At 38.7% G+C, this 14,341-nt stretch overlaps 1 protein-coding gene across 1 annotated transcript in view; it reads left to right on the top strand.

Annotated features, from left to right (window-relative positions):
• The window catches only part of LOC120571806 (ubiquitin-conjugating enzyme E2 E2-like), a 103,534-nt gene that overhangs the window by 56,227 nt on the left and 32,966 nt on the right, over positions 1 to 14,341 (top strand). The window lies entirely within an intron of this gene.

The raw sequence follows: 14,341 nt of genomic DNA, 5'->3' as shown, positions 1-14,341 counted from the left end.
AGAATAGAGCCCTCACTTTGAACAATTCCACTGATTTTAAGCTGTAAATGCTCCTGATGTATTTTTTCCCTTCCCAATAGTTTATCCATGCTCCTCCACAAATTTTTACAATTACCTTTTGCCTCTTTGATTAAGTTTAAGAAAAAAATTGCTTTTGCTTTTCGAAGCAGCATGGTAACTTTATTTCTCAGTGATTTATAAATGTAATAATCAGTGGTTAATTTAGTTTTAAGAGAAACCTTGAGAGCTTTATCTCTCTGTTTCATGTAATTCATTCGGATTCTAGAAGTATTGTGATTCGATAGTATTGAGTATTGCGATTTTCTTTTCCTTCTTTAACAAAAACCGAAGTTGAATAATACACTTGTTGAGACAATTCATCATGAGACATTTCTAAAAACTGATATTTTTCTAAGAAGAATGACATCACATGTCAGTCAGTCAGTCTGACATTTATTTACTTTGTAAAGAAGAACATAACATGGACCTTCTGCATTTTCTGCTTTCAGTCTGTTTTGCTAGAAATGGATATGATGTAGTCGCCGTCAGCGGTACCAATACAACATATTTAGTTGAATCATTAGTAAAAAAATTCTAGGGAAAAGAATCAATTTTAAAAATCTTCACAAACAAAAATCACGATACGTATGATTTATTTATTTATTTTTTCCCCCCACCCCTAGTATTTACTCACAGTTTGTAAAGCAGATGACCAGAACATTTTCTGAGGTATTCTGATAAAAGGTTTTAAAAGGAAACTTACCAGCCAATCAGAAACAGGCATTTTCTGTGGCAGTGGTATAAAAAAAAGATACCTTTTCTTTGGTATCTCATCTAATTCTTTACTCTAATCACGCTGTACCAAGTTAGCACTAACCTAGTGTATATGCTCGACATTCCACTTCCGGGATTGCTCCGTTGCCGACGGAAATTCTGACGTATTTCACTCATTTAGGCCGGATATTCGTTGCCTTGGGCTTCCTTTGTGTTGGCATCTTAAACTCTGGTGGATTTCTGAGGACTATGTTTAACTGTTCCTCAGATCTCTGCAGGGTAAATCCAGACAGCTAGCTAGACCATCTGTCCAATCTGAGTTTTCTGTTGCACGGCTAAAACTACTTTTGAATGTACACACGTTCCACCAAAACAAGTTCCTTCATGAGGCTATTTTGCAGCGACACCGCTACTTTTCCCGGCGTTTAGCACCGCCCAAGATGAGCTTGATTGGTTTACCGTAAAGAAAAGCCAATAAGCCAGAGCACGTTTTTCTCCCATCCCAGAATGCTGTGTGGACTAGCCAGACCGTCCTTTGCAGCGCTGCGGTGGAGGAAGGTCTGACAATGCAAGACCAGCACTAACCAAACTACATCCTCTGTAAAAGACCCATCAGGATGTCAGTGTGTTTTACAAAGATAAGTGTGAGGTAACTGAGTCAGTGCATCAAAGCAAATCACGCACAAAGCCTGAATGGCCTAATTCATTTCCAAATGCTTTATATTGATGCAAATCTCACTTCTTATTTGAGGCATCATTAGAACGAGCAAGCAGGGAGTATATTAGATTTGATGCCTGAACATGAGCTGTCGCTAACATTTAGGAAGTAATCGGTGTCTAGGTTCCTTTCATATGATCTTGTTGGCTGATTTGCTAGCTTAATGTTTGTTGATTTGTCCCTGAATGACCTATTTGAAGATAATGAGCCATAGGCAAAGATGAATGTGTTAGACAATTCATTCTTTTATTGGTCTTTATTTGTATCCATTGGCTAAACAGTTTGCAAGCACTGTTGTGTCTCCTTGTACTGCTGTTGTTGTTTCCATGGAAATTCCTCTTGCAGCACAAAATGCACAGACAAACACACACACACACACACACACACACACATGCACCAAGACACTGCAGGGATGTAATGTTGCTAGGCAACATGTTGAAGACAATGGCAAAGTGCAATTGGTTTAGTGCTGATTCAAAGGTTAGAGGGTGTTGGAGTTACACCAGGGTCGACCTTCTTCTAATCAGCCCTTCTGTTGCCGGCTCTTGTCACCTCTGCTTTCACTGAACTTGTGCATTGTGAATATAGCTGAACCAAGTGAAGAGACACAAAGGCCTGCACAAGCCAACACTTAGTCCTTTTAGCTTAAGCAACAAAGGAATCAAAAGAGCTTTTATCTCAAGGGGATTTAAGAAGTTCACCTCTTTTGGGAGCGAAGGATCTTTCCCAGAGACCTTGAGCCTACCCTTCATTAAAAGAACTGACGTGATGATGCCTGTTAGTGTTTGCTAATGAGGCTTTGAAATCCTGCTAAGCTGCAAGAAACTGCATCCCATGATTTATGGCTTAAAAATACCAGCTAGTTTATGATTGTCCATCAATATCAGTGACATGCTAAGTTTTCCATATTAAGATTTGACAGGTATTCCTAGAATCTTGGATGACTGAGTAAGTGCTTCATACTTAATTAATGATGAGTAAATGCATCTGTTAAGGTGTATTACACTGTCCGGTCAGTTGCCCAATGTAGGTTGGGGTTCGACCATGAAAACTAAGGATCAGCATCTTTGAAACTAACTACGTTGTTGGAAATGTCATGATACCACAGTGACGTAAAGCATTCCAATGGCCACACACTCCCTTCTGTCGGCATCACACTGCCTCCCTGAATTGTCACCAAGAACCCTGTCTTTTGCCTGTCTTTGTTGTCTTGAAAAGTGATGAATCATACAAATTGGGATAATGGCACAGATCGGTCAGTCCTTCCTCAAAGGCATTTAATGGTGTTGCACTCAGTCGTGCCTCAACACACCTGGCAAATTTCCGCATAAAGTGAAAATGCTTGAAACGCTTGTCGGATTGTTGGTTTCAGAAAGTTTCAAAAACTCCCCCAGCTCGGAGTTTCCCCAATTCTAAGTTTGGAAAGGAGTGGAGAAGGGGGTATCAGACGCTGTTGGATAATCCAACAAGAACTTTGTTCAAAACATGCTGAGGCGCTTTAGACCCTCTTCACTCAACCAGTGACATGAGCTGTGCTTGGCACCAGATGGGGAGTACAGTGCAGAGGCAAAAAAATGCCATAGGTGCCAACGAATGCAAGCCTGGCAAATACCTTATTTCATTTGTGTATTTCAGTTTTACACAAAAGAAGGCGCTGGCAATGTTCCTCCTGTACGGAAGAAGAATACCTATGATCCAGGCTGCAAAGTAAGTAAGTCGATGGTTATGCTGCCAGTCGGGTTCCATCCTCCGCTGTCCTCTCCTCTTTGGTCCTGTATTTTACTGCAGCAAACAGGAGCTGAGGCTGACCGCATCCTGCTGGCTTGTCTTTTAAACACATTGTGCATAGATTTCGACCCATCTCTATGAATTGCTTCTGCTGTGCTTGCCAAAAGGTGGTATGTGATCACAATCTTATCAGTCCACTGTTAGAGGGTAAAAGTGTTGGCCTGCCAGGAGATGCTGAGTGGAGGGACAAGGACCTCATTTAATCCCAATGGGATTATTGAGTAAAATTTCCTGTTTTACTAAGAGGGTTGTACCAGCAGCGAATGATGATAATGGTCAACCCCCCCCCCCCCAATATTACATTTGTATTATGGTTTATTTAATAAACGGGTCATTCTACAGATTTGGTGCCATTTGTGATTGAGGAGGATGAAACAATGAACATTAAAATCTTAAGCTTTTTTTTTTATTTGATGTGACAAAGTAATGTGTGTACTTGACAGAAAATACCTTTTCCCATCTCAACGTAGAGTATTAATTTATTATTCTGCATCATTTTCTCAAGCAAGTCCCAATTTAATTCAACCCCGTCACAGTCATTTTGTTATTCAACTATTAAGTTTTCCAATAAGCTTGAGGTCAGCTTCTGGCATAATCTCACAGTTTAGATGTCCCTTGTAAATAATGGCATATTGTAACTAAAGAGAAAATCAAGGAAAACTGACCAGCACCATCCTTTCCAGTTTACGATGAAGAAATTTCTAATCCAACTCCACATTTTTGCTAGAAATGTGCAAGAATGCTGCGTAATTCCTGACAAAATTTAAATAGACTTATTTACCCTGATTTAGTACACACAATAAAAACACTATTGATGTTATATTTTGTGTATTTAATACAAAAATGTACAAAAGATAATCTTGTAACAGGGATTAATGCTTTAATTGATTTCATAGAAATATCCAGAGTAATGGCAGGAATGTCTGTTTGAACATTGAGCAAACATCTTAACATTATAGCTAAGCCTACAGTTTGTTCACCATTTTCTAGGGCTGTGCTCGATTGAAGAAATTCTTAGTCGACTAACACTCATTCAATTGTATCGACTAATCCATTAGTTGATTTAATCGACAGATCTGTAAATCTGAGTTTCTCCGCAAAGAGTCATGCAAAAGCAACACTTTAATTCTTGTGTTTACCAGAGATGTGCTCGTACGTTTCTTGTAAATAAGTCATTCAGCATGAAAAAAGCATAAAACATGACTAATTGACTAAACAAATCTAAGTTGACCAAGACCAAAACGACCGATTAGTCGACTAATCGACTAAGAGGGAGCAGCCCTACCATTTTCACTTACCATTTTTAACTTATTTTCAAAAATTCCTTGTACTTTTAGTTAATACTGTAAAATCGTAAACAACAAACATTCACATCAACAAGAAAATATGATTGGTATTAAGCATTATACATTAAATATTGCTAAGATTTAACAGCTATTCAACCCTGTAACAGCCATTCAACCCCGTAACATTGAAAAATGTGATGGGGTTGAATGTGATAGGGTTGAAGATTTTGTGCTAATCTGTTGCTAATTAGGGATGCTAGCAGCTACCAGTGTGCCACATGGCCTTATTCAATTCAGACATTGTTATACTTCATAGCTATAAAAAAATTTTTTGCTAAAATCTTCTTAACTATGAATTTCCCCCCCAACAGAGTTGAATCCCTGAGATTGACAAGGCCCATACAGTGCCTTGCGAAGGTATTCGGCCCCCTTGAACTTTACGACCTTTTGCCACATTTCAGGCTTTAAATATAAAGATATAAAACTGTAATTTTTTGCGAAGAATCAACAAGTGGGACACAATCATGAAGTGGAACGAAATTTATTGGATATTTCAAACCTTTATAACAAATAAAAAACTAACTAACTAAAAATTGGGCGTGCAAAATTATTCAGCCCCTTTACTTTCAGTGCAGCAAACTCTCTCCAGAACTTCAGTGAGGATCTCTGAATGATCCAATGTTGACCTAAATGACTAATGATGATAAATAGAATCCACCTGTGTGTAATCAAGTCTCCGTATAAATGCACCTGCTCTGTGATAGTCTCAGAGGTCCGTTTAAAGCGCAGAGAGCATCATGAAGAACAAGGAACACACCAGGCAGATCCGAGATACTGTTGTGGAGAAGTTTAAAGCCAGATTTGGATACAAAAAGATTTCCCAAGCTTTAAACATCCCAAGGAGCACTGTGCAAGCGATAATATTGAAATGGAAGGAGTATCAGACCACTGCAAATCTATGAAGACCCGGCCGTCCCTCTAAACTTTCAGCTCATACAAGGAGAAGACTGATCAGAGATGCAGCCAAGAGGCCCATGATCACTCTGGATGAACTGCATAGATCTACAGCTGAGGTGAGAGACTCTGTCCATAGGACAACAATCAGTCGTATACTGCACAAATCTGGCCTTTATGGAAGAATGGCCAGAAGAAAGCCATTTCTTAAAGATATCCCAAAAAAGTGTTGTTTAAAGTTTGCCACAAGCCACCTGGGAGACCCACCAAACATGTGGAAGAAGGTGCTCTGGTCAGATGAAACCAAAATCGAACTTTTTGGCAACAATGCAAAACGTTATGATTGGCGTAAAAGCAACACAGCTCATCACCCTGAACACACCATCCGCACTGTCAAACATGGTGGTGGCAGCATCATGGTTTGGGTCTGCTTTTCTTCAGCAGGGACAGGGAAGATGGTTAAAATTGATGGGAAGATGGATGGAGCCAAATACAGGACCATTCTGGAAGAAAACCTGATGGAGTCTGCAAAAGACCTGAGACTGAGATTTGTCTTCCAACAAGACAATGATCCAAAACATAAAGCAAAATCTACAATGGAATGGTTCACAAATAAACATATCCAGGTGTTAGAATGGCCAAGTTAAAGTCCAGACCTGAATTCAATTGAGAATCGGTGGCAAGAACTGAAAACTGCTGTTCACAAACGCTCTCCATCCAACCTCACTGAGCTCGAGCTGTTTTGCAAGGAGGAATGGGCAAAAATGTCAGTCTCTCAATGTGCAAAACTGATAGAGATATACCCCAAGCGACTTACAGCTGTAATCGCAGCAAAAGGTGGCGCTACAAAGTATTAACTTAAGGGGGCTGAATAATTTTGCACGCCCAATTTTTCAGTTTTTTATTTGTTAAAAAGGTTTGAAATATCCAATAAATTTCGTTCCACTTCATGATTGTGTCCCACTTGTTGTTGATTCTTCACAAAAAATTACAGTTTTATATCTTTATGTTTGTAGCCTGAAATGTGGCAAAAGGTCGAAAAGTTCAAGGGGGCCGAATACTTTCGCAAGGCACTGTATTGTGCTTAAAAAACATGAAATATTTATAAAAAGTGAGAAAGCAGCTTACCACTTGTCACACCAGGCTTCTCTGAAGACGTTTATGATGTGACTCCCTCATAAATTTTGTCCAAAGGATCAAACCATTATTTCATTGTGAGTGGGGGAATTGTTGCGTTACGGCGTTGAAAGAAATAAAAGGACAGGGGTAAAAGCCTACATTTCTCTGACAAAAAATGTCTTTTGCTGAGAAAATGCATTATGCATCAAAAGGGGGCATATACAATTAATTTAACAAAAAAAACATTATTATTTAACACTGTGTACTCAAAATGAGTCGCGCCATTTGCATGATGGTCAATGGGGACCGGCGAAATTCTTAATACTCTTAAGAAAAGCAAACATATTGAAGTATTGAAATTCATCTCTGTTTAAAATCCTATTCTCTACTCCATATTAAAAACATATAACACTTTGAAACGTTGTAATTTAAGTGTAGTTTGATAAATGTTCTGAAAAGTTATAACAGTAGTACATCTTGGGACACCGACACTACTGAAATGTCACCAAATCTGTAGAATGACCCAAACACTTTCTAATTACATGTACAGTATGTCATCGTGATTGGTTTATACTAACAAACTTTGGAATAGGAACAAAACCTGGGTGATTTTAGAGTTCAAATGGAATTGTTCACACATGGTCAATCATACCCACTAAGTAGGGCTGAACGGTTTAAGGAAAAAATCAAATTGCGATTTTTTTATTTTTTTTCTGCCAGATATTGCGATTACGATTTGCGATGAGTTTAGCTAAAGTTCAATATTGTCTGTGCAACAGATAAAACATGTCATAGAACATTATAACATGAGACACCATCAAAACTGCTCTCTATCTTTATGCGAGGAACATCAATATGAATGTCCAGCATAAATTGATATGTAACATTATTTCAGCATTTATCTTATAAAAAATAGTAAATCTAATAATAAAAAGACGGGGAAAAAAAGGTTAAACCAAACATTCAAATAAATATTGCACATTTGATTAATCGCGGTCTTCACGATTAGCTAATCTCATTCTTCAAGGGCTCAACGATTAATCGTTGAACTGTAGTCACACTCCAGTCACATATGAACAATGTCTACATTTCCTGGTTCCTGACAGTGATTCTGGGACTTTATCCTGACTGGCTTTCTGTCTGTGAGCCATATTTTTTTATTTACCTGTTTGTAATAGATTTGTGTGATGTTGCCTCTCTGTACACTCCCTGGTGAGTCACTGACATTTGTGCGGTGCCCTTGAGTATAGAAACATAGCTGAGGTGCTTCAACAATAACAGTATGTTGGTGGGCTAGGTGTTAAAGGCAACAAAGACAATGTAAGCAAACACACTGAGAGCTCTGTTAGATTTTTAACATAACAAAGGTTATTTGAAAGTTCGGGTTTAGAGAACATACAGTAGACTTAAGTTAAGACTTGTTCTAGGAAAAAGAAAACCAATTTAAAAAACAGAACAAATTTTTCTGTTACTAACTACTGCTTAAGACTGCACCATAAAGTTCCTACTGTATTTTTTGTAAGTATGGAATAAAGGGCAACCTTGTGCATAGACAGTGTAGAGGGTGACCTGTGTAAAAGCCATTTGAGGCAAATATGTTATTGTGGCCAATTATAAAACTGATTTGACTTGACCTAAAGTGAAACGCAAGGGCCTTAAGTTGGCTCAGATGGCTTAAGATGTTCAGATTGTGCATAGCCTTAAACGTGCATTAATGGGAGTTTTCTTTGGCAACTTGGGACAGCGCAACAGGCTTCATATCCAACACTGACACCTTATAAAGTTGACATGGCAAACATGTTAGCAAACCTAAAACACATCCACCATACATGAGGCAACATTAGCATTCATTTGGAATAGTTTTTCTGGCCTGACGAATGCAAGTCCAATACTCCTGAGAAAACAAATCTATCTCTTTAGCTGCTAAATGCTCCACTGAGTTCACCAATAACTTTGTCTGTCTGCTGTTTGGTGCTAAGCAGGTAGTGTACAGTGCAGTAAAACCAAACCAGTGAGCTAAGAGATGTGAAAAAGCTCCACAGTACTGTTGAGTCCAGTAATAATTCTCAGTGGGTTTGTCCCTACATGTGACCCCTTTTCACATTTCACATAGTCATTTGTCCCATTGTTAATATACTAATATTGACTAGTGCAGTTTTAAACTAAATGGTGTTACACCTCAGTTCAGTCATTATAAAATCATTCTGTGCAGCCCAAAAATGTTTCAGTTAGGATTTTCTGATATTTTTATCCAAATAAAAACAATAAAAAGCAAAAGTAACAGGCGGGGTGGGGGTACTTTATTAGGCTACAATATTGCTGGGCAATATGGAGAAAATCAAATATCAGGATATTTTTGACTAAATACCTCGATATCGACATTGCGGCGATATTGTAAGGTTGACTATTAGTGCTTTCACAAAATATTCACACAATGACATTCTTGATATATTGATTTATTCTTGATTTTTGATAAATAATCCTCAGTAATGTGGATATAATGACTAAGCAGGTAAAGGAAAATAATATAACTGCGATAACAGTCTGGTAAGTTCAGAAAATGAAATTACTTTACTGTAAAAAACGGGAAAAGACAACACTTGTGCCATATTACGATATCCAAAATCTAAGAGGACATCTAGTCGCATATAGCAATATCGATATAATATCTATATATTGCCCAACTCTAGGCTACAAACAGTGAATTACATTTTCATTGCAAGAAAATGACAAAAAATACACAGTAAAGCAAAACTTGGACAATTCCTTCTCTAAGGCCACCACCAACTAGAATGATGAAACAATCATAATAAGGTAAGGGAAAAGGTTTTTGCAAATGTATGTGTGCAGCCATCCCTAAATCCCTGACAACCCCCGAGCTTTAAAAATGTAAGTGTATGTGGCTTTACAGAGATGGACAGTCGAGGCTTCTCTTTGTCATTCACCCTCGTTAGCTGAATTGATTAGCTAACGCAATCATTGATACACCCACAGGGGAGAATGATAAATGATGCCACTTTGAGCACAGAGGTCACAGAGCAACTGCTTACATAAGAGACTGGTGCGCTAAGCTGAAATCAAGTGGAACTGTTGAAACCACAGCAGGTTTTTTTTTTAACGGTTGGTAAGCTTTGTGGAGCTGCTTTAAGCTGGTGATGTAGCTATTTTCAAGCCAAACCTTTCAAAAAATGACAAGTATTCACTATTAGGAATTGTTGTACTGAAGCTGTCTGCATGTATGGGTTTAACTGTTGTGTGCAGCGCTCCCAAAGTTCTGAATGTTTAATATCCTGTGCACATTATTATCGTTATGGCTATTCTGCAGATAAGATAATACCTTGTGCACACAAGTTACAGATCTCTAGGGCTCCGTAGTTAAGAGGTCTTTGAAAGATGCAACTGATTTTTGGAGGACATTTTTTTATGTTTCAAGATGACAAATGTATTGAAATCATTGTTTTTAATTTTAAGACTTTTGATTTTTACATTTTCATAATCCGTAAAGACTTATTTTGTCACTTTAAAAAATCCTTGATCCTAAACGAAGATGGCAACTGGCAACAAGGACTTTAATCATCAATACAAACATTGAATTTGAATTGAAACGGAATCTTAATCAGCATGCTAACATGCTCACAATGACAATACTAACGCAACACATGATGGTTAGCTGGCATAATGTTTACCGTTAGCGTGCTAACATTGGCTAATTTGCACTAAACACAAAGTACAGCTGAGGCTGATGGGACTGTCATTTGTTGTGCTGGCGTTTGGTCATAAAGCGACGTTTTGGACAGGTTGGAATGTTGACCTCTTGGTGGCGCTAGATGAAAAGTAATCACCAAAGCTTTAAGAATTCAACCACTTGGGACCATGAATGTGTGTACCAGATTTAATGCTTGTCCACCTGTGCCCTATCTCATGGCTATCCACCAAATATTTGTCAAGACTTCCAAAATCCAAAAATGTCAACCAATTCAGAGGGTCTCCAAAATCTTTAGGATACATTCTCTGGGAACCACGAAGGTATCAAACTTAATACCAATCCATATTTAAGTGTGGACTAGGGCTAAATGATTTGGGTAATAAATCTAATTCCGATTTTCCTGCCAGATATTGCAATTACGACTTGATTCAACTTTTCATTTCTTTTTTTTGCACCTTCTACAATCATGTTAAAGTAAGTAATAAAAAATGAAAAGTCCACTGAAAATAGGACATTTATTTAACAATCCGTGCTTCATGTCTGACTAAAAACATTGTAAGGACTTTGTGTTTCCACAAAATGTGTAAAGAAGAAAATGCCCATGGAACAGCAGTTACTTTAGATCATTTGAAACCCAGGATGACGATTAAAATGATTGTAGGAGAAAGAAGAATAGTTTTCACACTGTCTCTTCCGAATCCCAAAGCCAACCAGTGTACAATTGATTAGTTGTACATGAAGTTTGCAGTCATTCGAACTAGATTGTATCCATAATACTGTATATAAATACAGTATACTGTACATGTGGACCTGACTGATTTGACCAGGATCGGATTTTTGATCTTTGGTATTATCAAAATTAGGCAAATTATTAAAATGACTGATCATGTTTCGTGTTCTCAATAACAAACAATTATTAGCCAAAGTTTTCAATCCCAGATTAGAGATGAAGATCAGGAGACAGCGTAGTGTGTCCTTGAAGAGATCTTTGAAGACAAGCGATCGATGCCCTTTATCATCCTGTCCCATATGTATACTCAGTCTATGTCAGTTGTCAGCCTGAGGAGATTGAGCCTCAAGCTGATGATGAGTGGAATAGGAGATGATAAAGCTGAGTACACTTACTCATCACTTTGTCTTTTATCTGCTGTGTGTTTGAGCACTCTTTTTGAACTGCTTGTTTGTACTGTAATGTGTAAGCATCCCTGTATATGTGAGTGTGTGTTGGTGTGTGGCAGTGGAATGCGCCACCGCTGGTCTCGACATGGCACAGAGATTTTAAAAGAGATGTTTGTTATTGTGGCTTCACAGAGCTGGAGTCTGATGTCTGTCCCCAGCTGGGCAAGGCTACTTTCATTCTTCCTGCCTCATTTTCTCTCACTCTCTTTTTGTGTAGCAGTGATCGTATTCAAACGTTGATAATAATAGATGAAATTGTAGGTGAATTTCCAGACTGATTTTAAATTTTGAAGCCTGTTCTTATTTTAAGGTGCCCTGCCATACAAAACCGTTTTTACTTGCATTTTTTTGAAATCTGTGAGGTCCATATGTGTTTGTGTTATGTTGTGAATGTGAAAATGAACTGCTGCCTCCTTTGTCAGCTCTAGACACTGAACAGAAATAAGCAGAGAAATCGGGCCAATTACAAAAGCTGGTCAGTCTGACATCATGTTGCCTGAGCTCCTTACTATTCATGAGCTCACCCAGTTGGGCTGGGTAAAGGGTTCTGACAGCCAGGCTCTCATTGGCTAGCTGTTAGCCAATCAGATTCAAACAGCTTAGCTTGATGAATATTAATGAGAACTGCCAGATATCGAGCTGAGTCTTCCTGCAGGCTTTCTATACCATGCTAGAATGGCTTGAAACCAAGGTGAAGGTAGAAGGAAACCAAGGCATTTCTTCCACAAAAAATGTTACAGCGTCCATGGTACAACTTCAGACATTACCAGAAAGTAATGAAATACGTGTGGCAGGGCACCTTTTTTAAAAAAATAAAAAAACGTAATCAGTGGAAAAAATGGAACACTCCTTCATGAATTGTCACGATGTGCAAACGGTTATCGTGTTTGACTAGCAGCTGATGTTGACCATTCCTCATGCTGTGTTGAAATGTGTAACTGAATTGAATGTGTTGATCCATGCAGCACAGCAGTAAGACTTTACTGAGATCATGTTAGAGACAATGTTAACTATCCAAGCAGTAGTATAAAATAAAGAACAAAGCTTCAGGGTCTGAAAAGTGAAGCCAATGTGGAAGTCCCTTAAACCTGCATTCTATCTAATTTCCAGCAGGGGCCGACTCCACTGGTTGCAAAAAGAAGTCCGTTTCTATAGAAGTCTATGAGAAAATGACCCTACTTCTCACTTGATTTATTACCTCAGTAAACATTTTCGTACCATTTGTATGGTCTCAATCGCTAATGTCAAGTGTTCTTCAATACAGCATTTAGTAAATTATGGCCCCTTTTATTTTAAAATAGACAAAGCAGGGGATGTTTTAGGGGCGTGGCTACACGCAGACCTGTCAGTCACGATAGAAGCTTAGCAATGCTAACCATGGGCCCGTGGACATTAAAATAGCCGTGAACTTGTTTTTGGGTGTTGTCCATGTTTTCATCTTAAACTTTGACCCTCTCACTGTGTGGTTTTTGCTTCATCAAACTTATAATAATTAACATTTTCATCGCCAAAAAATGTCTTGTTCAGCGTTCTGCCAAACAAGCTATATTAGCCAGTGCTAGCATTAGCTGGTAACTTAAAGGGGTGATAGAATGATTATATAGGGTATTTTACACTGTTCCTTAAGGTCTCCTAATGGGGTATGTAACACTGGTTGGGCTGAAAATTGCCGAATGCTATTTTATTGGGCCCTTAACTACCCTGTGAATATGGCTTTATTTGGAACAAGAGCTTTTCTTCCAAATATGGTATGCTCATGAATATTCAGAATGAGCTGCGCGCTGATTGGTTTGAGCAAACTACATAGAAACACATGGGAGACTCGATAGCAGGTCTCATATTTCAGACACTGCAAAGTTATACATTGTTTGTCGGGCTATTTCGTTATTAAATTCACTTCTGAGACTTTTTTTAAGCGAGAAATCAACTATATAAAGCTCAAATATGGGCCGTTTTACGAAAATTGATGGCCAATTGCAAATTTGGCCTGTGTTGCTGCCTCGCCGCCCGGCCTGCCTGTGTTGCTGCCTCGCTGCCCGGCCTGCCTTCCTTCACAGACCCCGGCCTGCTATGAGGTACTTGGAGCTCCGTCACGGCTGGCAGCCCACAGCACTCCATACCCGCGCAAAGTCACCATCTTTTGGGCTAATGGACAACCAAATGCCGCTGCCCTGACAGAGCTCCAGGGCCTGCAACTCCCCTCTTCCTGCTAGCTAAATGGCCCGTGTGTGAGAGTGAGAGCGCGGTCAGCGAGCTTGTTACACCAGCAATCTCTTACCACATGTTACACACATGTCACGCCACTTATACAACATCTACCTAAATGTCTTATAAAGCTAACAACGGTGTCCAATTTCAAGTTAATGAATATTTGTGAAGACTAGGTGTTTCATTAGCTGCGGCTGTCCCTTCAATCCTAGCTACCTGTGCAGCTACAAATCACGAATAGTTAGCTTCATTTTCGGCGTAATTCGAGTATATTTACAGTTTGAATTTTGTCACGCCACTTACACAACATCTGACTAAATGTCTTATAAAGCTAACAACGGTGTCCGATTTCAAGTTAATGAATATTTGTGAAGACTAGGTGTTTCGTTAGCTGCAACTGCCCCTTCAATTCTAGCTATATGTAGCTACAAATCACGGATAGTTAGCTTCATTTTCGGCGTAATTCGAGTATATTTACAGTTTGAATTTCGTCACGCCACTTATACAACATCTACCTAAATGTTTTGTTTTCAAGTTAATGAATATTTGTGAATTTCAGAGGAATTCTAAGAGGAGGCTAGCTAGCTCTCATTGATAGAGCTACATCCA

The sequence above is a fragment of the Perca fluviatilis genome, chromosome 13 (genome assembly GCF_010015445.1).
Source record: "Perca fluviatilis chromosome 13, GENO_Pfluv_1.0, whole genome shotgun sequence".
In the NCBI taxonomy this organism is placed as follows: domain Eukaryota; kingdom Metazoa; phylum Chordata; class Actinopteri; order Perciformes; family Percidae; genus Perca; species Perca fluviatilis.
Note: the sequence above shows the minus strand (reverse complement) of the source record. Positions and strands in the feature narration are given on the sequence as shown.